General features: G+C 38.4%; 1 long non-coding RNA gene across 2 annotated transcripts in view; it reads right to left on the bottom strand.

Moving 5' to 3' along the window:
• Positions 1–2,772: 2,772 nt before the first annotated feature.
• LOC142829410 (uncharacterized) overlaps positions 2,773–25,162 on the bottom strand; it is a 50,789-nt gene continuing 28,399 nt past the window's right edge. For both annotated transcript variants that reach the window (XR_012903808.1, XR_012903810.1), the window contains one exon: positions 2,773–3,877. This is a non-coding gene — a long non-coding RNA (uncharacterized LOC142829410). The remainder of the gene's footprint in view (positions 3,878–25,162) is intronic.

Here is a 25,162-nt window from a genome sequence, read left to right as displayed (position 1 = left end):
AGCCCAAGGCAAAGTAGGATGACCTAAGATTAAGGAATATACAATGGCAATGGTTACCAAGGGATATGCTGCAGCATCTCAGGAAGTGTCCATACAGCACTTCCAGCCTGCGAAAATTACTCCCTGGAACAAACATTTTATTCTAGTGTCATTTCCTGGGATGCCCTGTGTGCTCCCAGCTCATTTTCAGGGTATGCAGAATGAAAACATCTCCAGTCAAAAATCTGAGGCATGTGACACTTTTTCAGAATGATTACTTTGGACCCTGACCATCTCAAAATTTGTTTTAGCCAAGAGCCAGGTAACAATTACTATAGACAAAGATCTTTTGTCCGGTTCCATGCTGGGAATGGAGGCCACTCAAGACAATCTGGCAACTTTAGATAAAACTTCAGATCAAGGATTCACTTTTCTAAATATTCACTGCTGCAGTAACCTAACCATAAGACAACTCCGTGGCATCCTATGGGAGAGCACTCTCAGGGCAATATTCAAGTACCACATTTGGGGTTTTGCTTGGAGCACAGTGTACATGTAGCAATTGCATTAGTTGAGTTAAAGGAGTGGTGTGTGTCGGAAAGAGCAAGTTTGAAGGCAATGGATAAGATCTCGACAAGTAAAGCAATTAGCTGAAGCTGAGCGTCTTGAAAACGTGTGTATTTAGCAACATGTTGTACAGATGAGAGAAATGGGTGATAATGAAAGATTTGAAGAGAAGGATATTGGCATTCAAGGAGTAGTAGTTATAGAAAGATCCTGAGAATAGGATGGATGCAGAAGGTTACCAACGAGGAATTATATAGGAAGATACAGCCAAAAGAGAACCTACTGAAGGTGGTTATGCAAAAGAAGTTACAGCTATTTGGGCATATCTGTAGAATCAATGACGAGCAAAAAGTTAAGACTCTGGTATTCGGCATAATAGATGGTCCGAATAGGAGAGGCAGACCCCACAGAGAATGGGTAGATGATATAGTAGATTGGTGCGGAGCTAGTCTACAGAAACTAAGCCACTCCGCACTGGACAGAGAAAGATGGAAGGAAATAGTGAGGGAGGCATCGGACACCAATGGGTGCTGAGCCGATGGTTGTTGATGATGATGATGATGATGTGTGTCGGAGCTATTTCTTTTAGTGCATCATGTGTGTGGATGTTTAAATTTGTTTTGGATCAGTCTGCCTTGCTCTTATTAACAATTTGACAGGCTAACTTCCCCTACACCAGGTTTAAGTTGGTGTATGAGTGTCCACATGCAAAGCTGCACCAGGTTAACTTAAACAGTCTAGTGTTACACCTTTTATACAAACTGATACAACTGTGTTTGTAGACCAGGACTAAGAGAAGAGGTGGGCAATAATTTTTGACCATGGGCTGATTCAGAATTTTTTGAAGTGGCACCAGGCCACCCCAGAAGGGACCTAGCCTCAGGTGGAAGGGGTGGGGCCAAATCACTTCCACGCTACCCCACTCTCAGATCCTGGTTGGTCTGGGGATGGGGGAGCACGCAAAGTTTTTGACCCCCCAGAGAGAGCAAAGGTACCCGTGCCCCTGTTCCCTCTAGGTACCCATGCCCCTAGCAGTGGGAGGAGACTTTGCATGCTCCTCCCAGCTGCCCCCAGGTCAATCAGGGCCTGGGTAGGGTGAGCACATGATATGTCTCACTTCCTGCCCTGGCCTTGCAAGGGAGCACCTCACTTAGAGTCACTTGCCAGCTGAGCAGCAGCTGGGGGTTGACTTCAAGAGCTGTGCCCCTTGTAGGGTGAGAGGAGACTTCATGCACTCTTTCCGTCCAAGTCCTGATTGGCCTGGGAGGAGTGTGAAGTCTCCTTTTTCCCCTGCCAGGAGCCCGCGGTGCTTCTAAACAGGGCAGGACAAGAGGAGATTTCACTTGCTTCCTGCTGCCTCCAGGCCCTGGTTGGCCTGGGGGCAGGAGGAGTGGCTGGGCTTCTATGGGTTGGATCCAGCCTGCAGAGGCCCTTTTGCCCACCCCGACTAAGAGGGATATAATAGAGCAATAACAGGCATCTTTGTGTTAAAAAGTGTTACAGAATCCTAGTTTACACAAACTGACTGTGTCTAGACTGGCAAGTTTTTCTGCAAAAGCACGTGCTTTTGCGGAAAAACTTGCCAGCTGTCTACACAGGCCGCTTGAATTTCAGCAAGAACACTGACAATCTCATGTAAGAAATCAGTGCTTGTTGCGGAAATACTATGCTGCTCCCGTTCGGGCAAAAGTCCTTTTGCGCAAAAGGGCCAGTGTAGATAGCTCAGATGTGTTTTTTGCAAAAAAGCCCCGATTGCGAAAAATGGCGATCGGGGCTTTTTTGCGGAAAAGCACGTCTAGATTGGCACGGACGCTTTTCCGCAAAAAGTGCTTTTGCGGATAAGCGTCCGTGCCAATCTAGATGCACTTTTCCACAAATGCTTTTAACGGAAAACTTTTCCGTTAAAAACATTTGCGGAAAATCATGCCAGACTAGACATAGCCACTAAATATAAACCAACGTAGTGTTGTCTTCATGGAACCTGAAACAACACACTGTGAAGTGTCTGTCTTATGCGGTATTGGTTCTGAATATGCAAATGTCATTGTTAAAATAACATTAAAAATCCACAATCCACAAATGCAAATTCTCTCACATACCTTTCCAAAATGCCCCACTGTTGCATATGCAGATGTCAAATCCTCCAGCTTCTCCAAATCACTTATATACAATATTTAAATATTTTCAATACAAGTTATGCAGCACATTGAAAGTTACAAATTTCAGAGTAGCAAACTCTTTAATTTCCATCTGGATAGCAAAAAGAATACTATTCGAATTATATTATTCATGCAAAGTTTTTAAAAATCTGAAACTTCTGTAGAAAGCTTTGATGCAAAATTTAAGTCTACCTTGATGCAGAGCCGTTAGGATCCGGATTCTGGTCCAGAGGATGGAAAAAGTCATTGACATACAAGACCAGGGCATTCTCCGTGATATTCCAGGTTTAAAGTTTCACTGAAGTAAAATTGCAATTGTTTTTCTTCCTTCTACTCTCATCTAATTATTTGTCCAGTGTCATCCCTAAGTTTATATTAGTAATACTGCATTCTGTTCTCATTGTAAATCTGTGTTTTGGATTAATCCCTTGCCCCTCCAATAGATAAGCTTGCATTTTTCATAAGGTTAATGAATCTCACTGTGTTCCCACTAATTTTCTGTTATAATACAATGAGAATTTCTCAGATTCTAGAGTTTCCTTTCTGATTTAAATTTTGCCCTTTTCTCTTGTGCAAATGATATGTGTCTTAAGTAATTTTGTGGCAACCCTCTTTTGTGTCATCGTACTCTCAAGAGCATTCTGCCTCTAAAACAAGCATTCACTACACTCATAGAAATCATAGTACTCAAGTCTAGCCAGCTGTTCAAAAAACTAACCACCATATAAGACAGGTTCTGTTTGAACAAAACTAGTGAGGAAATCTACTCATGCTAGACTTGTTTTCTGCTGAAATCCTCATTGGGGCATCTGCAGTATCAACCGATAGCAAACAGTAAAACATCAGAATTGCAGCGGATGCTGCCAAAGGTGTAGTACACCATATGTATTTTTCCTTACGAAGATAGGTCCCATCTTGTTGCAGTTTTACCAAATGTGTAATTTTAGAGTATTTACATATTCTCGAGTAGCACAAACAAAAGAGAAACCTTCATGGATTGGCAAATCACAGGATTCATTGCAGGCCCTTTCTCAGTTACAGATCAGTCTTGAACCACTGCTTCACTCTTTCAGGTGACTGAAGGCTCTCCATTATTCAGGGGACATGTTTAGCTGTCTCTCTTGGTAGCGACAAATGACATTTATAGGTCTCAGTTGTGAAGCTGTCTAAATCTGAAAGCAAATGGCACAACAGCACCATGAGAAAGCCAGAAGATCCTTGGAAACTATCTAATCAATCACATGGTTGTGAGAGGCATGCAGATGATATCTGAATTTGTTTGTAACAAAATATATTCATAGGTGGTAACATCTTCGTAGGCCAAATTTTGCTGTCACTTGCTCTTAAATGAGACTCAATTTAATTTGATGAAATTAGTTTTCCTTTGCCCTGGTATAAATCATATCAGACTCTGCTCCAGTGCCTCAACATGGTAATTTACATTCTAGCATTCCCAGGGCACAAAAATTGCTAACAAGAAACTATCCCTCCAGTCTGATGGATCTGTCTGTATAAAGGCTGTGAATAATTACATATGTGAGGGTGCAGGCACACACATGTACAATCTTTGCTTTCTTTTAAAAAGGCTGGCTCAAATTTCCTTTTCAACTGGTGGGTTTTTTTTGGCATTTTCAAGAGTTACATGAATTGTCTCTGGCTAAAGCACAGACATGTGGAAAGAAAGTACAGTCTGAAGAGAGTGGGAGGGCTCTGTCTTGAGCAGCAGCTGTAGGATTTGAGAACAGATAAATAGTTTCGCTCTCTCCCTGGCTCTGTGTCCTGGTGTAATTAGTGGGTCAGGGTAACATGCATTGCAAATCATGAGGAATAGAAAACTGTGAATCATTCCAGCTGTCTGAGTGTTAAATGTGCTTTTCGTGAAGAAGGGTTTACATAGGAAGGGCAGAGTGACTACAGTTGCTGCATGAAAAAAATCTCTTTCTGGAGATGGCAAAGGGGAACAGTTCCTGTCCAGCTAGTAATAAGGAGCCTTGCTAGAGTGATTGAATTTCTGGATCAAATGGTAGTGGTGGGCTCTTTTCTTCTCCCTTTTTTTCATTATCTAGGATGAAGTTCAGTTTGGTGATTCATACTCCACTGTAGCACTTGCAGGAGCTCACGCTGCTTTGTTAAAGTGTGAGATTGGCTGTAAATGCAGAGATGAAATTGGGTTGAAGGTGCTGCAGCGTAGGCCCTATGCTAAGGGTGTATGGGGGGGGTGCCTACTTGTAAAGCATGGTGTGAATTGAGGGAGCTGGGGAATGGCATGTTTCAGAGTAGTAACCATGACACTGAAGCTGCAGTAAAAGGAGATTATGGAAGCTTTGGAAAAGCAGCTAGGTTCTTGGGAACAGCAGGATCCCAACAACATGGAGTGAGCCCCACCATGTCCAGGGTATCTGAGCTCTCCACCTGTGGTGGAGGGAGAGGTTAAGGATGACAATGGAGTTGTATTTAGACTGCCTTCGTGTACTGTGCTACCGCTTTTCATGCAATTCCCATCATTCCCAGGTACAAAATGGGGGGGGGGGGTGACTGATTGGTGCCTGCATCTTGCTCTCTAACCTCTTCAGCATTGGGATGTTTGTTGCCATAGGATGGGTGCCTGTGGAAATGGGTTTTGTGGAGAGTGATGACCAGGCACTGTACAACTGATTCTCTCCAGGTGCACCCAGAATGACAGAACAGTGATGCAGTGTTTGAAGACCCACTAACTCTGAGGCTTTAGATTAATTCAGGAAACTTTAGGGAGTCTTCAACCTGGTGACAATAAGCTTGAGAAGGAAAATCCCACCATTGTTTCTACTTGCTCCAGCCCATAGGCAGCTTTTTTCTGAAGGAGTGGAGGAATGTGTGTTAACTGTGAGCTGCATGAGATGAATTCATTATTGTTATTCTTCTACAAAGCAGGTCACAAAGCTATACCTTTTATGTTTTAGTGGGATTGCACTAAAATTATTAACTACTGTGTTATTTTTATGTAGGGATAACATATTAATGTATTAAAAATGTGATTCCCCCAAATGGAAGTGACTCCCCATAATTTGTTCCCCACAACTTAAAGTGTTTAGATTTATTAGGATTCTTCTTCTTATTATTATTATTTGTTAAGATTGTTAAATGTTTAGATTTATGATTATTATTGCCCCTTTAGAATATAATATATTAGGTCATGTAACTTAGAACTGTTAAAAATATAATCCTAACTGTTAAGAATATAATCCTATGTAACCAGAAACAGCCCCCCCCCCCCCCCTCTGTGCTCCAGGGCATGCTCAAGCTTGTGCAAGGGGCTGCTTGAAATTGACATTGCAGAGATACATTGTAACAATGCATTGTCAAGCCACTAACTCTGCTATGGGAGCCAAGCCCTGTAATTGTCTAAGGGCATTGTTAACTTTACTTAGCAGTCAGAGAATGTTTTAAGCAATACCACCCAGAAACTTTCTGTAACTACAACTTTTATTATTATACAAAATACTGTATGAATGTATGAGAGAGTGCTTGGATGATGAATGAATGGCTCTGAGAGGTGCCAGCCTGAGAATACAGCAACAAAGGGCTGAAGAAGGCGTCAGGTGCCAGTGCAACCAAAAGGTGTCAAGTGGAGAAACTGGAGGTCCACCCGATGAGATCACTGATGAGCACCTGGCAGCCACCCTGGAGACATCAGCATGATACAGCAATTTCCATAGACTGGCATAGGAAAAAATTCCTATAAGAACTGGACTAAAAAACTATGGAATCAGAGTCCAAGGTTCTGCTGCCAGCCTACCAGGAGCTTCAGATGCGCATCTGATCAGGACTTCGCTCCCCACTACCATCACTTGTGTACAGAATACCTGGCCCGTATTCTGTCACAAGCAACTTCCAGGCTGGTAACTATACACAGAACTTGAATGAATGGATGTATGAATGAATGGTTATATATATATATATATATATATATATATATATATATATATATATACACACACACACAAGTGTATAAGGGTTAAGTAGTGATAGGAATAAGTAGTTAAACAACGTTGTTTGCTTCTATCTTTTCTTTATTTTTTTATTATTATCTTTACAATAAATGTGGCTTTTTGCCTTATCCCCCTCATAAGATCCTGCTTGCTTTTATTTGGTACAACATTTACTGTGATCGCCTCACTATAAATAAGGAATGGAGGATTCCAACCCCCCAGGAGCTTACAAACAGAAATAATTGGATCTTTGAGCTGATTAGTGTAGAGCTGGCTGACAGGGTTTGAATTTTTCGAAGGTTAACAATGTGCCTGGTTTGGGGGATAGTGGTTGGTTAAAATTTCTTCCATTTTTGACTGACTTACAGAGCTGGCCACTTATTTTAAATTCAAACATGTCATAGTTTTTCATCAGTTTTAAACCCACTGTAGATCAATGCAAATATGGATGCACCATTCCCTTCTTCTGGTGGATTCAAAACTACTAAACATTTGGTCTTAGGTCCCTAATGCCAACAGCTAATGGAGATTTTCCCTGAATCACAAGCCCTGTGTTCCTGGAGCCCAAGGACCAGGGTTTTATCACAGCTAATGCCATGAAACTCTAGATGATTATAGAGCACCTGAAGGAAGTAATAGAAAGACTCACATTGGACCAGGGCTTCAGAATGTTAATTCTGAATGAATGTCTATATTCATGTGGTCACAGATATGCTACAGTTTCTTTTGTATAGACCTATTAAAAATGAAACCTCAAACTACTTGTGATTTATTTTCTCTAATTATTGCTGACCATTTTGTACCTTAGTTATTACTCTTGATTTTCAGTATGTAGGCAGACTTTACATTTATCATCAGTTATTTTACTCTATTTGTAATATGAACCCTCTTGTGTTTCTCTTTAGATATTGCCATTGGAAATCTGGATTATTTTTCTATGTTAACTGTATAATTTTTACCTGATGTAGTAATGGAGACACTGATCACAACATAATATCACAAGTTTAGAAATTATAATATGCTATGCATAGGTAGCATATACCTAACCGAAAATGTGGACTTACAAATACATCAACTTCATTTAAATAAAGAACAATTACTTACTGCTACGGTTCCATAAATTGTTAGGGTACATCTGCACAGCAGGGCAAAACTCGAAATAAGTTATGCAACTTGAGCTATGCAATTGATGTAGCTCAAGTCAAAATTGCTCAATTGAGCTTTTGGTGCCTTCTACGCTTCCTTCGACTTCCCTTACTCCTCATAAAATTAGGGTTACAGGAGCTGGAATAATAAATCCTCCAGCTCGTCCTATGCATATATGAAGACTTTATTTTGTATGGCAAGCATAGCTGTTTATGTTTAATATTTGTGCAATGGATACAAGCAAGAAATAGAATTTTGTGAGGCTATGTCTAGACTGCAGGCTTCTTTTGGAAGAAGCTTTTCCAGAAGAGATCTTCCGAAAAAACTTCTTCCAAAAATGTGTCTCCACACTGTGAAACCACATTGAAAAAGCAATCTGCATTTTCAACAGATAGCATCCACACTGAATGGACGCTATCTCACATGTAAGCTGTGATTACTATGGGCGAAATGGCCATCAGGGCACCTGTGCTTTTTCCTCTTTCTTCTTCTTGAGAAAGAACTCCCTCTTCACTGTCCACACATACCTTTTTTCCAAAAGAGCTCTTTCGGGAAAAGGTTTCTTCCTTGTAGAAAGAGGTTTACCAATGTCGGGAAAACCCCTCAGTTCTTTCCATTTTTTTTTTAAAAGAACATGATTGCAGTGTGAACAGAATTGAAGTTTTTTTTGAAAAAATGCCCATTTTTCCAAAAAACCTCTAAAGTGTAGACATACCCTAAGACTGTCCCAAAATAGAATGTGGAGACATCAAGATTTTGGTGTACCATCTATGAGAAACAAAGAGATCAACACATTGGTCCATCTAAAACTGATCTTGTTCTGCTGTTGATAGACAACCAGTATTCACAACTGGAATAGGACATTATTTCAATTCTACAATTAAGTAGATTTCAATGTAACAAGGAGATTACAAGTGGCCTGAAAAATTACTAACAGGTCTTATTAGTAAAGGAATGGGACAATATGCACCAATTATTTATTAAAATATTTAATATATGTAAATATGGATCTATGCAACAGAGACCTTTTGCAGAGATAGTGTGTAGATTGTTTGCCCAATTAAAAGGCTTTCCACTGTATCTGTATAACAACTTAGACCTTAAGGACTGTTGTGTAAACCACCGTACCCCTTTACTTCAAGTTACAAAAGCTTCAGAAAGTGTAATATGTCCACTGGCTGGAAAAGACTGAACAATTTTCTAGTCTAACCATTTCACATGAATTCAATCTTTAGCTCATGAAATCACTGGGACAACTCCCAGAAGGCATTTCTGGACTTATTTTATATGGTACAGTTGTTTGAGATTTGGGACTTCACGATGGGATTCAGAACCTTTTATTTGGAAACAACATTTTGGTTGCCCAAACTGATCTTAATAAATTCTGTCTCTTTCCTGTCAGGAAAAAAGCTCACATTGCTTTTGGACAGGTACATTCTTGTCAACATAGATGACATTGTTGGAAAGAAGGGAATGAAGGTTTAATGTCAAGCATGTGATGGTAAGAGAGCGAACTGGTTAAAGAGTATAACCTTAATTGCCCTTGTTTATAGGGTAATTGCCCTTGTTTATAGGGTAATTCTATTTTACTGCACAAATTATAGTGTGAAGCAAAAATATTAATTGCTAGTGACTGTATACTACAAACTACACATACAATGCCTACCTACATCAGTAATGCCTAAGGGACAGATCCTCACCCAGAAGCATGTTTGTCTATTTATGTCAGCTGAGAATCTGTCTTGCTTTCCTAGCTGAAGTTAGACTTTAAGAAGCTATATGACTTTGCTTGTTTTCTCTTTCTGTATGTATAGTTAAGTTTCTGATAAACTGTAATGTTTAGTATAGTTCTGCACACTTACTATAACCATATGCAACTCAACAACCAATGAAATAAATGGCTTTTTCCCCCTCTGACTAATAAAAGCAAGATTGAAAGCATTCATATTGTAGTAGGATATACATTTAACAAGTTACATAAACCAAAATGTTGAGAATAAATAGATAAACATTTTACTCAGGTTGATATTCATTTAAGATAAAGATTGCATAAAGCCTAGAGGTAATATAATTGAAGCATGGCTATGAGGTTGGAAAAAAATGAAGCAAAAATAAAAGAACATTTGTTGTGCTGAGTTTTCATAAGCTAAAGACAGCTTCACTTATGTAAAAATATATGCACTTTTACAGTAGTTTGCTAAAAATAACGGTGAGGTAACATTTTCCATTTTATTCAGATTAAGGTCATATATAAAGTATATATGCATCTTGAATTTCTTACATTGTTAATTTCGTTAAAATTAACTACTCAGGAAACAGTCCTTCAGCCTTTACCCTTGCAAGTAATCCTTATTCACACAATGAACACCATAGATTTAATGGGACTTTTCAAGGACTAATCATGTGACAAGGGAACTTTGTAGTGAAGAAGCTTAACCACCCTCAGAGATTGACCATGGGGGCAACCACACAGACTTACAGGCTTCTTACCTGGGTAATAATTTCTTGTGAAAAATATCAACTCTATCCTTCTTTGTTAATTGTTTTCTGGCATCCATTCCGTTGAGACAGATGGCTATTTGTATAGTTCTTAACAAATTGTGTGACTAGGGACAGGAAGAGATGTGGTTTGGAAGAGAGCATGATGGTACAGTTTTTTTCCTCACTTTGGGAAGTAGACTCAGTCCTTGAGTTAGCATGTTTGAGGTACATTTTTCAAGCACTGACTATTAAGAACATTTCTTTAGAAAGGCTTTGTCCTATCGGTCTTTCCTTTTTTTGGTGTTTTAAGAGACAACTATCAATGTTCTTGGCAGTTATTTTTAAGATTATAAAGCAGTCCAAATACTAACTATTTCAGCAAAATCAATTCCTGTGAGTACAAGTGTCATCTTTTGAGGAATTTTATAAAGTATTTTCAGCAAATCAGTTTTCCCTCTGCCAGGCAAAAATAAGAAGCCTGTTGATGCTGAATATTTTATTGCTGCATGTGGGTTTGGGAACAAATGACCTGATATTGAATAGGTAGGATCCTTCATTTCAGAACCTCTTTGGCGCTATTAAGGCTGCACGAATCAGACTTGCTGTCTTGGGGCCTTAGGACATGACATGTCCAAGCAGAATCTCTTGTACTCAGCCATATGCCTAGCAGCTTATTAGTTTTGGACATTTAGGGTGAAATCTTCCACTGAAGTCAATGGCAAAACTCCAATATGTATCCAGGATATCAACCTTCTTATTCAGAAATATCCTGTGCATTGGATGTTTCCCCAAACAGTATTATTTTATTACTATACCACATAGAGATATGTTCAGCAAAATTCTTATATATTTGAGATATAAAATGAATTTATGGAGGAGAACAAAATGATGCTTAAGACTCCATGTATCAATATTTTTAACATCTGTTCATTTTGTGAGCACAAATTTCTCTAATTTCATATTTGTGTGTGCATGCTTGGCCTCATCTGCATTGTGCAATTTTAGAAAAATATTCTTACTAGTGCCAACACTGGTTCAGCTATAGCACTGGTAGCTACATTGTTCAAATGCTGAACTCACTAGGGCTCCCAAACTGATGTCCTAAACTCAATGTATACATAACCTCTGCATTTGTATGAGCTATGAAAATTAGAGAGACACAAAAATGTTGAAGACTTTAGGCTTAAAGTTAAGGGCCTAACTCCATATTCAGGAATCTAGACATTAGATTGGCTAAAATGCTTTAGTGATTTAGGAGCAGATGTGGACTTCAGTAGAACTCATGCTACTAAATAATTTAGGGACTTTAAAAAACTTTTTAAAAGCTACTTAAATGTGGATTTAGGTGCCTAATTTTAAGGCTGAATCTTTTGAAAATTGTGGCTTTTTTTCAAACCTGTATGAGTTATGCCTGGATATCTTGATTGTGTTGTAGCTTCTCACTATAGTTACTAGATGTTTGTCAAAGACACACAAAAATGGGAAAATCATCAAGAGTACTCTTTGGATTTCTATGGATCTCTTGTTTAAAAAAAAAAAATCTATTACCATGCTTAAGAGAAGTTTAGAATTTTTCCTTGCTTGTGATGGAGTTGACCCTGCTCTGTGGACTGTTAAAATACCGTGGAGCTTATAAAGCTACAGACAGAAAAAAATACTTATTTTAAAAAGCTGTTTTGTTGACTTTTTTAGTGGACCAGATTGTGCCAAATGGTAGAAACTTTTAAAAACATTGCTGGAGGAAAAAAGATCCTCCTAAAGAGATTCTCTTTAGATTACATACATAGCATATGCTGTAATATTGTTAGGATATTCAAGAACATACAGCAAAAATACTGAGTAGTTTTGTAGCTTTGTTTGCCAAGTAATATTGCCTTCCTCTTTGGTTAAAAGGAGAAGAGTATTCTCCCAAAGAGGAAAACAACAACAAAAAAACCCCAAATACCTGATTTCCCACATATTCTCTTTTATCTTCTCTACAAGTACATGCATCTGATTACATTGGTTTGTAACAAGTAACATATCTGTTAACATATTGGCAGCCTGGCACTGTTGTGATCATTCCTACTTGTAGAGCTAGATGTTTAGTTCCAGAGACTTCTGTGGTGAATATTTTCCAAGATGGCTTGCCAGTCTTCCTGGTGTATTCAGTTGACAAAACACCATGTTAGCTTTCCAAAATGAAAATGGCCAGCAGCTGGTTGAAGTTTCTTTTCTTTTGCAATAAGAATGCTTGATGAGAGGGGTTGTGTGTGTTTTGGTGGTTTTGTTTGTTTGTTTGGCTAATGTTGATGTTTAGTCCTTCGAGGTTCTCCGATCTGGTTCAGGAGCTATTGTGGGAGGAGTTCCATAAAATGACCTTGTCTTTTTAAACTCACCCTATTGGAACCAGATAGTGAGAAATAAGATGGTTGTGTTGTAATAAAGAAGCAGGTAATGTTGGTCTATGTACAGAAACAGAGAAGTCATGACAGCCTTGGAAAGAGGCTAAACACATTTTATTAAGATATGTGAAATTAAGTTTTGTCATCTTAATTAATCTGCACCCATGTCTGGTAGATCATTTCGTGCCACAAGAAATTGATTGGGGACTGAAGTAGAAATGAACAATTCAGGCTATGGTTTAAAGGGAATTAATTCTTAATTAAGTTGGCTTATATTGGATTTTTCATCTTTATGGAAAATCAGCTGTTAAGCATTTGAGATATCTGGAGTTAATTTAATATTAGGAAAAGCTTTCATGAGAAATTTAAGGCACTTTGCACATTAAGTAGATCAGTATGAAGTACCTGACTGTAAGGTAAGGAGCAGAATTTATGCTGACATTTAGGGGTGTCATATTACACTTTTCAGTATTCTGGAATCAGCACTGGCTTGGATTGATCTCAAATTAAGCCAAAGAGTGAGGTAAAGCTGTGAAGTCCAAAAGTCTGTGTTTATAAAGGAAGACGTGAATTAGACCAAAAGAGATTGTGTGTGGAGAACTGCTCGTTTTGTGTTTTCCTTATATATTTCTATTAAGATTTTCCAGAAAGTGTAAATTTTCATCTTTAACAAACAACATTCAAATGCCCATTTTCATGCATTTTTACTAGCACTTCAGCACATTTAACGTTGCTCAGATAACTTTTATTTTCTTAAATTCTAGAGTCAGATTTATCCTTTTTTGTGCTAATCTTCAGATGTACAGTACAACACAGACATGATCCCAATGGTATCGCTTTGACCAGATGGGAGTTTTGCAGGTTGCTTCTACTAAGAAAAGTTGTAGTTTGTTACCTCTGTTGCAACCCTGTTTATTTACAAAGAATATACAAGATGCTGTTTCCCTGAATACAAAAGGAATCAAGTAGCAGAAGGCACTTTCTGTGTGTCACTTTCTTTGTGTTCAAGCCCTTCTTAGGCAGCACTCAGCCCCAAAAGTTCTGTGTCCAGGTTTTTCTCAGGCTATCCTCCTGCATTTACCCAGGCTATAACTGGTGCTGCCATGCTGCATCTCTTCTCAGATTCTCTGATCTTCCTGACATTTCTTTCAGACATACAAGTCTTCACAAGAGAATATCCAGTGAAACCCCTTCATTGCCATGTGCCTTGCATGGGCCATAGTTTTGGAATGGAGGCTGCTATTGTTTCAGCTATCCAGTTATATAAAGAAGCTTAAAATAAAAATTGCTATAAGAAGACATTAAGGGCAATAGTTCCACCTCATTTCTAAGAGGTTTAACCCAACCGTTAGCATGGAAAAAGACTAATCTAAAAATGTGTATGAAAAGAGGTTTGGATATGTATTTCAAGTGATTGCAGCATTATATAATATACTACATTTCTGAACAATTTTTAGCCATAAATACATAGTCCTTTAAAAATCAAGTAGCATCAGCCAAGGCAAAAATGAAGATCATTGGCTGATTTACTGAGATTTTGATGCATCATAGTGAGCCATATTTTAACCGTATGTAGGTGTCTAAAGATTTTTAGATAGGTGCTTAATGGGCTTTTCCAAGAGCGCCATGATACCCAATTTCCCCTAAGCAAGTATCTGCATCATTAGGCACTTTTACAAATTTGGTCTTTAACTGTCATTAGTTTCTGCTCAATTCTGTTTCCATCCAATAAAAAAGAAAAAGCGATTTCCCCACTAGTGTTCACGGTTTTTTTTTTTTTTAAACACAACCTCACAATGAAAAATGTAGACAAAGTTTTGTGAAAATTTCTACGTACCTTATGACTACTTCTGTGTTTTAGAACTAAAATGGGAAGTGTAACAATCCATTTTTTCTATTTATTTTAAAATATGCAGCTGTGTGCTTTTCTCCTGTGATTCTGAGGAAACAGGTCAGACTGGTAGGTGAGTTTAAGAGTGAATTCGTTCAGAAAAAGCTTCAGGCAATACCACCTCCTGTTGAGATAGTTAAAGAAATCCATAAAATATGGAGTACAAAGAAGGGGGCATCTGTCTTTTGCTGATAACATTCTAATCAGAATGGTTGTATGTAGATCATTTAAACTGAAGTCCATTGTTGGGTTTGTTTAAAAGATTGGACATGTTGCTACCTGCGGTTAGACTCATTAGATTGAGAGTGACTGTGGTGAAATGATTACCCCACACTCACCATGCAGGGGTAGAATGTAGGCCAGATGGATCAAATAAGCAATTAGGGAGCGCTCAGCTGGGCAGGAATTGGTGGGGACTATAAAGCCCAGGAGCTAAAAGGAGAAAGGCAGGAACTCCAAGGAGAAAAGCAGTCAGTGGAGACTACAGATTCCTCTTTCCAGAGAATGAAAGCAAGAAGGCTTTTGGAATTGGGAGGTCCAGGAAGAAGAGGGGATGCAGTAATAGGAAGAAACCCAGGGATAGAGCAGTAAGGCTGGAGAGAGCAGACCTGTCTGCTGTGCTATTCCAGCCACTGGGTGAGTGGCATAGCATTGCCAACTTTCCAAATCAGACAGACTGGACACCATTCACAGCAATAGCATCTGGTTCATCCAGTCGGGAAAGTTGGCAACCCTAGGCACTAAAGAAGTGAGTGGGAATGCTGCTTAGGACTATTCAGGAGCTAAATCTCCCTAAGCCTAGAGTGGGGGGCACAGTTGATACTACGGCTGGACAGCTGAGCCATGAAGAGTATACTGTGGTTCTGGAAGCTACAAGAGGCATTGCCAGCATGGAGCAGAAATGGAGTGACAGCGTGAAAACTGTGGACAGGCAGGAGAGATGGGGAGGGGAAGAAGGAGGGTTGCCTTAAATCAATCCAAAAATGGAGGTACCAGTCCAAACATGAAAGGAGCACCCCATGACAGTGCCATTAACACCTTGGTTCTCCCTTCAAAGATCGACATATCTCTGTAAACAGCTTAGAAATAGGTACTGGGGGGATGTTTAGTAGGTATGTAGCCACTAATAAGAGAAAGTGAAACTAACACAAAACTGCTTTAGGACGTAGCTGTGCATTTGGAAATGGCAGAGATGCTTAATGACTTCTTTGTTTTGGTCTTCACCGAGAAGTCTGAAGGAATGCCTAACATAGTGAATGCTAATGGGAAGGAGGGAGGTTTAGAAGATAAAAAAAAAAGACAACAAGTTAAAAATCACCTAGAAAAGTTAGATGCCTGCAAGTCACCAGGGCCTGATGAAATGCATCCTAGAATACTCAAGGAGCTGATAGAGGAGATATGAGCCTCTAGCTATCATCTTTGGAAAATCATGAGAGACAGGAGAGATTCCAGAAGACTGGAAAAGGGCAAATATAGTGTCTAGCAGGGATGGTCTAGACAGTATTTGGTCCTGCCATGAGGGTAGGGGACTGGACTCGATGACCTCTCAAGGTCCCTTCCAGTCCTAGTATTCTGTGAGTCTATGATTTGAAGCTGCTTTAGAATGTACGCCAGTAGCTATGCATTCAGAGACTGAGGAGCTAGTGGATGACTATCCTGACTGCTACACTTAATATTGTCAGATGTACTCAGCCAAGAAAATTCATTTTAAAATAAGTAACAGAGAAGATTAAATCTGATTACAGGATTTAAGGAAATGAGATTCAATTAACCACATTATATTCAAGTTGACAAAGCATAAATTATTAATGCAACATCAAGTAAAACTTGATTAATCATAATTAATTTTAATCACTTGATAGTTAATCAAGTGATTAATTGTGCTGTTAAATGGTAATAAAATACAATTTATTTAAATATTTTGGTTGTTTTCTACTTTTTCCCTAGATACATTGTACATCTTGTTTTCTATTCCAACAGAAATAAATGTTCATGTTAATTTTTAATTACAACCATGTGCACTGTAAAAACCCAAAACAAATAGCATTTTCAATTCTCCCATTGAAAGCTCTGTAGTGCAAACCGTTAATGATGAAAGTTGAATTTACAAATGTAGAATTGTGTACAAAAAATTGCATTAAAATTTTTGAATCCACTCAGGTTATGTCTTTTTTCGGAAAAATTACCATTTTTCCAAAAAAAACCAACTTATGTCCAAGCTGAAATCACGTTCTTTTGAAAAAAAAAAAAAAAAACCTGAAAGAACAGAGGGGTTTTTCTGATGTTGGTAAACCTCTATGAGGAAGAAGCCTTTTTCCGAAAGAGCTCTTTCAGAAAAAGACATGTGTGGATAAAGAAGAGGGAGTTCTTTTGAAAGAAGAGGAAAGAGAAAAAAGCACACTGAATGTATGATATCTTTTGAAAAAGCGATCACTTTTTCAATGTGCTTTGGCAGTGTGGATGCTCTCTTTTGGACGAATTTTTTTTAAGAAAATCTCTTCTGGAAAAGCTCCTTCCTGACGTAGCCTCAGTCCTTCTTCCTGTTCAGCCTCTTACTCAGACAATTGAGTCTGTTTACATTTAGAAGAGATAGTTCTGGCACTGTTCTAGCTTGCATTGCAAGATATTTACATGCTAGATGCATTATAGATTCATATACCCTTCATGCCTCAACCATCATTCCATATGACATGTTCCCATGTTGATGACAAATTCCACTCATTAAACAATCCAAAACAATGGGAGCTAATGCATCTTCATGCATTAATGATAATGCCACTGATTTTCTGTTTTGGTGGTTTGAGGTATGTAGTTTCTGATTTTGTAGTGTTGCTCTTTAAAGATATCTGAAACATGTTCCACATCATGTCCTTTTAAAATTTTAGAAGGCAGTTCAAATTCTTAAAACTATGGTTGAGTGCTATACAGGCAGTCTCCGGGTTACATGGATCTGACTTACATCGGATCCCTACTTACAAACGGGGTGAGGCAACCGCGCACTAGCTGCTTCCCCCCAGCAGACCAGGGAGATGCGGAGCGGCTTTTCTCAGCAGACACCTCAGCTTGAGAATATAGGACTGAGAGAAGTGAGGTGTAGGAGATTAAAACTGAGCTCTGGAGAAATGTTTGGCTAGAGTTTCCCCTACAATATGTACCAGTTCCGACTTACATACAAATTCAACTTAAGAACAAACCTACAGTCCCTATCTTGTATGTAACCCAGGGACTGCCTGTATCTATCTTTAGAAATCTCACATACGTATCTTCTTCCATTTGAGAACACTTTCACTGCAGATTTGACAAAACGAAGAACGTGTGTTACATCATCATCGAAGACTGCTATAACATGAAATATATGGCAGATTGCAAATCATACAGTATACTGGAGTTCAGTCAAATTTAAATAGTTATTTTTAATGAACATGAGCAGCATCGAGGCATGTCCTCTGGAATCACAGAAAACAAGAACTGGAAGGGACCTCAAGAGATCATCAAGTCTAGTCCCCTGCCCTCACAGCAGGACCAAAAAACGTCTAGACCATCCCTGATACATGTCTATCTAACCTGCTCTTAAATATCTCCAAAGATGGAGATTCCACAACTTCCCTAGGCAATTTATTCCAGTGTTTAACCACCCTGACAGTTAGGAAGATTTTAATGTCCAACCTAAACCTCCCTTGCTACAGTTTAAGCCTGTTGCTTCTTGTCCTATCCTCAGAGGCCAAGGAGAACAATTTTCTCCCTCATCCTTTTAGATACTTGAAAACTGTTATCATGTCTCCTCTCAGTCTTCTCTTTTCTAAACTTAACAAGCCCAATTCTTTCAGTCTTCCTTCATAGCTCATGTTCTCTAGACCTTTAATCGTTCTTATTGCTCTACTCTGGACCGTCTCCAATTTCTCCATATCTTTCTGGAAATGTGGTAGCCAGAACTGGACACAATACTCTAATTGAGGCCTAATCAGCGCAGAGTAGAGCGGAAGAATGACTTCTCGTGTCTTGCTCACAACACTCCTGTTAATACATCCCTGAATCATGTTAGATTTTTTTTTTGCAACAGTGTCACATGACCCCTAGATCCCTTTCTGTAGTACTCCTTCCTAGACAGTTGCTACCCATTCTGTGAAACTGATTACTCCACTTAGGAAGGAACACTTTGCATTTGTCCTTATTAAACTTCATCCTATTTACCTCAGACCATTTCTCCAATTTGTACAGATCATTTTGAATTAGGACCCTATCCTCCAAAGCAGTTGCAAAACCTCCCAGCATGGTATCATCTGCAAACTTAATAAGCATACTCTCTATACCATCATCTAAATTGTTGATGAAGATATTGAACAGAACCGGTCCCAAAACAGACTTCTGCTGAACCCCACTTGTTATGCCCTTCTAGCATGATTGTGAACAGTTAATAACTCCTTTCTGAGAATAGTTAACCAGCCAGTTATGCATCCACCTTATAGTAGCCCCATCTAAGTTATATTTTCGTAGTTTATTCATAAGAATATCATGCAATACCATAGCATATGCCTTAGTAAAGTCTAGGTATACCTCATCCACTGCTTCTCCCTTATGCACAAGACGCATTATCCTATTAAAGAAAGCTATCAGATTGGTTTGACATAATATATTCTTTACAAATCCATGCTGGCTGTTACCTATCACCTTATTTTCTTCCAAATGTTTGCAGATAAATTCCTTAATTACTTGTTCCATTATCTTTCCTGGCCCAGAAGTTAAATTGATTAGTCTAGTTTCCTGGGTTGTTCTTATTTCCCTTTTTATAGATGGGCACTATATTTGTGCTTTTCCAATCTTCTGGAATCTCTCCTGTCATCCATGATTTTTCAAAGATGATAGCTAACAGCTCAGATACAACCTCTATCAGCTACTTGAGTACTCTAGGATGCATTTCATCAGGCCCCGTGACTTGCAGACATCTATTGTTTCCAAGTAATTTTTAACTTGTTCTTTTTTTTTTTTTAAATTTTATCTTCTAAATCTACCCCATTTCTGCTAGCATTCACTATGTTAGGCATTCCTTCATCATCAGACTTTTTGGTGAAGACCAAAACGAAGAAGTCATTAAGCATCTCTGCCATTTCTAAGTTTCCTGTTATTGTTTCTCCCTCTTCACTGAGCAGTGTGCCTATCCTGCCCTTGGTCTTCCTCTTGCTTCTAATATATTTATAGAAAGTCTTGTTACCCTTTATGTCTTTAGCTAGTTTGAACTCATTTTGTGCCTTTGCCTTTCTTATCTTTTCCCTGCATACCTGTATTGTTTGCTTATATTCATCCTTTGTAATTTGTCCTAGTTTCCACTTTTTATAGGTCTTCTTTTTTATTTTTAGATAATGCAAGATCTGGAGAATGCTGACTAATTCATCAAGGGACATATGAATATTTTCCATATGTGTCATGTAAATATCTTTTGTAGCCGATGTTGCATATGAACACCTGAGGGAGGGATAGCTCAGTGGTTTGAGCATTGGCCTGCTAAACCCAGGGTTATGAGTTCAATCCTTGCCGAGGCCATTTAGGGATTTGGGGCAAAAATTCATCAGGGATGGTACTTGGTTCTACTGTGAAGGCAGAGAATGGACTCAATGACCTTGCAAGGTCCCTTCCTGTTCTAGGAGATAAGCAATCTCCATTATTAAAACCTGATCTCACTTTGTGGTAAATAAAAAAAACAAATAGGCAATTATCTCCTCTAAATGCAAATAAACTCTTTTTTTTGGTATTAGCAGTTGGCTGAAGAAGTAGGACTGAGTGAACTAGTAAGTTCTAACATTTTGAATTTTTTAGTTTTGAGTGCAATTATATAAAAATATACATTTGTAAATTGCTCTTGCATGATAAGATGACTACAATTTAGTACTTGTATAATGTCACTTAAAATACCTTAAGTGCAAATATTTGTAATAAAAATAATAACCTTTGCATTTTAACCTGAGCACTTTGCATTTTAACTGAAGTAAATATATTTGAAAATGAAATGTATTAAATGTGAGATTATTTTCTACAATTGGGATTCTATTGTTCAATGGTACAATTAAAATGTCAGTTAATCACAGTTAATTTTTTGCATTTTTGTGTGAGTTAACTGATTAAACAATAGCTCTATTTTTAACTATTGCAATACAATGTCGGTGAAAAAGGAAGACTCTGCAGGACAGTGAATTTCAAAAATATGAAAAAGGTATACATGTATATTCATCTCCATACAGGTTGTCCTAACTCTTTGGTCTGTTAGGAGATGTGGTGGTCTAACTCATCTCTGTGCAAATTCTTTGAATTCTTCTCAAGCAAATTGGGACCAATGTGAGTGAATACAGTGTTTGGTTGTGAAGAAAGCCTGGGAAACGTGAATCCTAGAGACATTAAAAATATCAAAAGGCAAATAAGACCCAAACTTCATTATTTAAAAAAAAAAAAAAAAAAAAAAAAAAAAAACCACACGATTTTTTGGACATCACTCCAATTTCTTCTTGAGATTGTCAGTGCTGCTGAGGACTCAAAGAAAAGTTTAAGGAGTCTGAAAATGGACATGTTTGATTCTCCTGGGTAAAAAGAAATTTTTCCAAGGCCACTAGATATGTTCTTGTAAGTGGAACACACTGAATGAAATTATTAAAGTAGAAATGGAATTTTAAAATAACTTCACAGAAAAAAGCACTCTTTTCATGGCTTTTCCTTGCCTGGTTGTCAAGTAGTTACTAAATAAATAATTTCAGAAAAACAAAATGAGAATAATAATATGCCACCCTTTCTTTCACCATAGGAGAGAGGGCCATTTTAGTTTTCATGTTCTTCCAGTAACTGACAAAGAAAGTTCTTGTATTTTTATTGGAACTTATCAGCCAATTTAATGACTCCAGCTAGCGGTAGTTTAGCCTTTAATTAAAATACAATTTTCAGGCTTTTCTAGTGCGTTAATGAGACAGCAAAAATGAATTCATTGAGAGAAGGAATGGATATCTAGACCTAACAGCAGTGAAAGATAGAGCCTCATTAGCAGCTAATTATGCAAAACACAGTAGATAAATAAAGCTGGTATAGTGTAAAAAAGCCTCTGTGCATTACCTAATGACATAAATTGTTTACAGTCTATATTGGGTAACATACGTCTTACTGAAATTAATGGAATATTTAACTGCAACACAACTTGAATCACCATTGCTTTAGAAATATAACTTTAAAGGTAAGGAAAGAAACAAAAACTGCTTTCAGGAATAATTCTGTGGTCAGCATGATAATCTAAGAAATCTTCAAAGGCACATGTATGCTAGCTGCAAAAGATGAGATGCAGTCAATTTCTGACTAAGGCAGGGTTTAACATTTAATATAGGCAAGATTTTTAAAAGTGACTTGTGATTTTGGGTTAGATCTATAAAGGGAGTTAGATATCTATTTGCCACTTGGCACACTATGTTCAAAATATAAATCCTCAGAAGCCCCACTCATGTGCTGTCTAGCCTCTCTCAACCACATAACAGATTTAATTAGTGGAAATTTACCTAAAAAATCTTCCATGGGGCATGTGCACAACCCTCACACTGAGGCCCGAAGACTGAGCCCAGAAAGGCTCTTTAAACTAGGTGTCACTCTGCCCACTTTCTTTGTGGGTGACAATCCAGTAGCTCTATTCAGGGCACTTAAAGCTGGCCCCATACATACTGTCACCAGTGCTGGAGAAGGAAGAGTTGGTGGCACTCATTCTACCACATAACTTTTAGCTCCGTGCTTAGAGCACTCATCCAAGATGCGGGAAACTCAGCATTAGCTCCCTGTTCTGGCTGATAAGAAAGGGGATTGGAACTCAATTCCCACAGGAATACAGAATCAGTCTCACATAAAAACCAAAGACAATGTGTATCTAGTTATTTGGTTATTCAAAATGGAATGATGTCAAAAAGAGAGACTGAGAGATACCGCCTCCCCTTCAGAATATCCCATAATTGAGTGGTTGGGGCACTCACCTGAGAGTTAGAAAACCCTCCATTCAAATATCTTCTTAATAGGCAGAGAGGGAAATTGGACCAAGGTCTCCTTGATCATGAGCAAATAGTTTGTGTAATGTTATAAGGAAGGAGTTGTCACTGTCCTCCCCCTCAGACATTTTGTGTAGCGTTAGGCAGGTACCTGCAATGTTCTTGTAAGAAAATGGTAAGGTGCCCCTGCATCCTGAGAAACAACCTACATCTCTCCATTCATCGTATCTGGAGGCTTGGAGCCTAACTGTTAATTCCATGAGGTGGTATAGTGTTGAGAAATTAGATGTTTGAAATGCTATGGATTTAACCCGTAATGCCATTTTTGGGTGTCCTAGTTGATATATTTTAAAACGACCTAATTGTCTGAAAGTTCTGACCATCCACCTTCTGAAAACCAAGCCCAGGAGTCTCTCGTTTGGCACCCAAAAACACTAGTCACCTTTGAAAACCTTGCCTTTGTGGGACTTACGAAAACAATGAGATTCAGTAGCTATCAATGGTACACAAACAAGACTCAAACGCACACAAAATACGAAGTTGTTAACGGTAATTCTTAAAGTACAAAGGCACATGGATGATTGAGGCAGATATAGTTAAAACAATGGTTTCATGGCAACCATATGGTTTACCAACATCCTTAGTAAAACAAAAATGAAAGTTTTTTTTTCCAGGAGATAGTATTGTATACACAGTAGAAGAGCTAATAATAATAATTATGAACTAACAAGATTATGGAAGTCACACTAAGATTAAGGATATAAACTAGAATATTAAAATATGAGCACATAAATACAGTATAATGAAAAATAGTCTCAGTAGTAGTGGAGATACAGCTCAAGGAAGATATTAAATTTAGGGAAATAGATAATATACTGAACATGGAGCTTGTCTAGCACATCACAGTTTATTTGGATACAAGTAGAAAAAATATTGTGGGGAGGGAGAAGAGAGGTTGAGAAAGGAGATGAGATGTTTATGCATATATGAAAGACCTGTAAAATGATCTGAGCATTAGTCATAATGATTCCAATTACTGTTATATTGACTAGGAACCACAGAAACAATCAGATGCTTAAAAATACAAAAAAAAAGCTATTTCCTTGCTCAATTTATTTGCAGGTCAACAAGCTCAGAGTCTGTTCCAGAAAATTATTTTTGGTGTGAGGATCAAGATAGAAGCGGATAAATGTCGTTTTATGGGTGCGTAAACTAGAATGTTTTTAGCTATTCCGTGTTTTATTATTATTATTTGCCACAGAGTAAGTCCTCCAGGAAATAGCAAGAGGCCATTCTTTATTCAGTCCATTTATTTTCTGAGAAGCATTACATACTGAATAAATAATATTTTATAAAAAGCAACCAGGACAGCTTCAGTTGGAGGTGATAGCTAGGGAATAGTAGAAGTTTTATTACCTTATTTGTGTACATAAGGTAAATACTTTATTAGGAACTTAAGCTCACTCTTGCTGATCGGTAAGATATCACATTTTTATTCTGCATCCTATAGCATTCTACAATGGAATTAAATTCTGAGGCAGGGTGAGATAGGACATGTCATCACTCTGGAAGGGAAGAGAATCATGAGCTCTTCTAATGCAGCACACCTGCAAGGCTTGTTCTGTCTCAAGGTGGAGGTGAGACAACCTGTTATTTGCTGGGGAGCGGTAAGCAAAGGAAAAAAAAAGAAGGGTTGCTCCACCTCAGACTGCTGACAGCAAAGAACAGTCAGCTGAGAAGGAGACAGTATGCCCCTAGAAAGGGGGCTGGAGATATACCCCCACTAAGACCCTGATAGTTCAAGGTCATACTGCTGAGTCCAGAAAGATTGCCTAGGACACAGGTCACCTTTTCCTTTCTTTGTTTCGATATGAACCCTTTCTCGAATAAGTGAAAGAAATGGTCGGGTCGGAGGAGAGGGGAGGAGATTATCTTTCTCATGTCTGTTTACATGATTCAGAGAACTCTCACGTGTTATGAACTTTGAGGAAGGACAGCATAAATGACTGACCAGGAAGTCTGGAGAGAATGTGAGGGCTCCCCAACCTTCCCACAGATGGTCCCAAATGTTATCTATGGGCTGTTTCTGGAAGGGATTTCTTTACAGCATTGTAATCTATTCCAAAAGGGTAACTGTCTGAATCTGTTGCAGAGGAGTTAGTTCAAATACCATTTGTGCTTTGTATTCCTGTTATCTAAAAAGCTGAAAATATGTACATTAAGGCTTGTAACATTCCACTCTGCCTGTGTCAAAATGTGGTTAGACTGCTTTCCCCCCCCCCTCTTTTAAAATCCTCAGAGTTTCTGTGTTTTTAAAATACTTCTATTTGCTGAGGAATTCCCAGGGGTTGCTCACCAACTGACAATTTAAGGTTGGTCTATCAAGGGAAAACTTAAAAAAATAATTAAAAAAAAAACCCCAAACAGTCTAGCAGCACCTTAAAAGACTAACAAAACACATAGATGGTATCATGAGCTTTCCTGGGTACAACCCACTTCTTCAGATTATAGGCCATCAGGAACACCATCCCTGATGACACCACCACTCAACTGGTTACAGAGCTCTGCAACTTTGTCCTTACCCACAACT

This window comes from Pelodiscus sinensis, chromosome 5, assembly GCF_049634645.1.
Source record: "Pelodiscus sinensis isolate JC-2024 chromosome 5, ASM4963464v1, whole genome shotgun sequence".
Taxonomy (NCBI): domain Eukaryota; kingdom Metazoa; phylum Chordata; order Testudines; family Trionychidae; genus Pelodiscus; species Pelodiscus sinensis.
The sequence above is the reverse complement of the archived record's forward strand: the minus strand, read 5'-3'. Positions and strand labels throughout refer to the sequence as shown.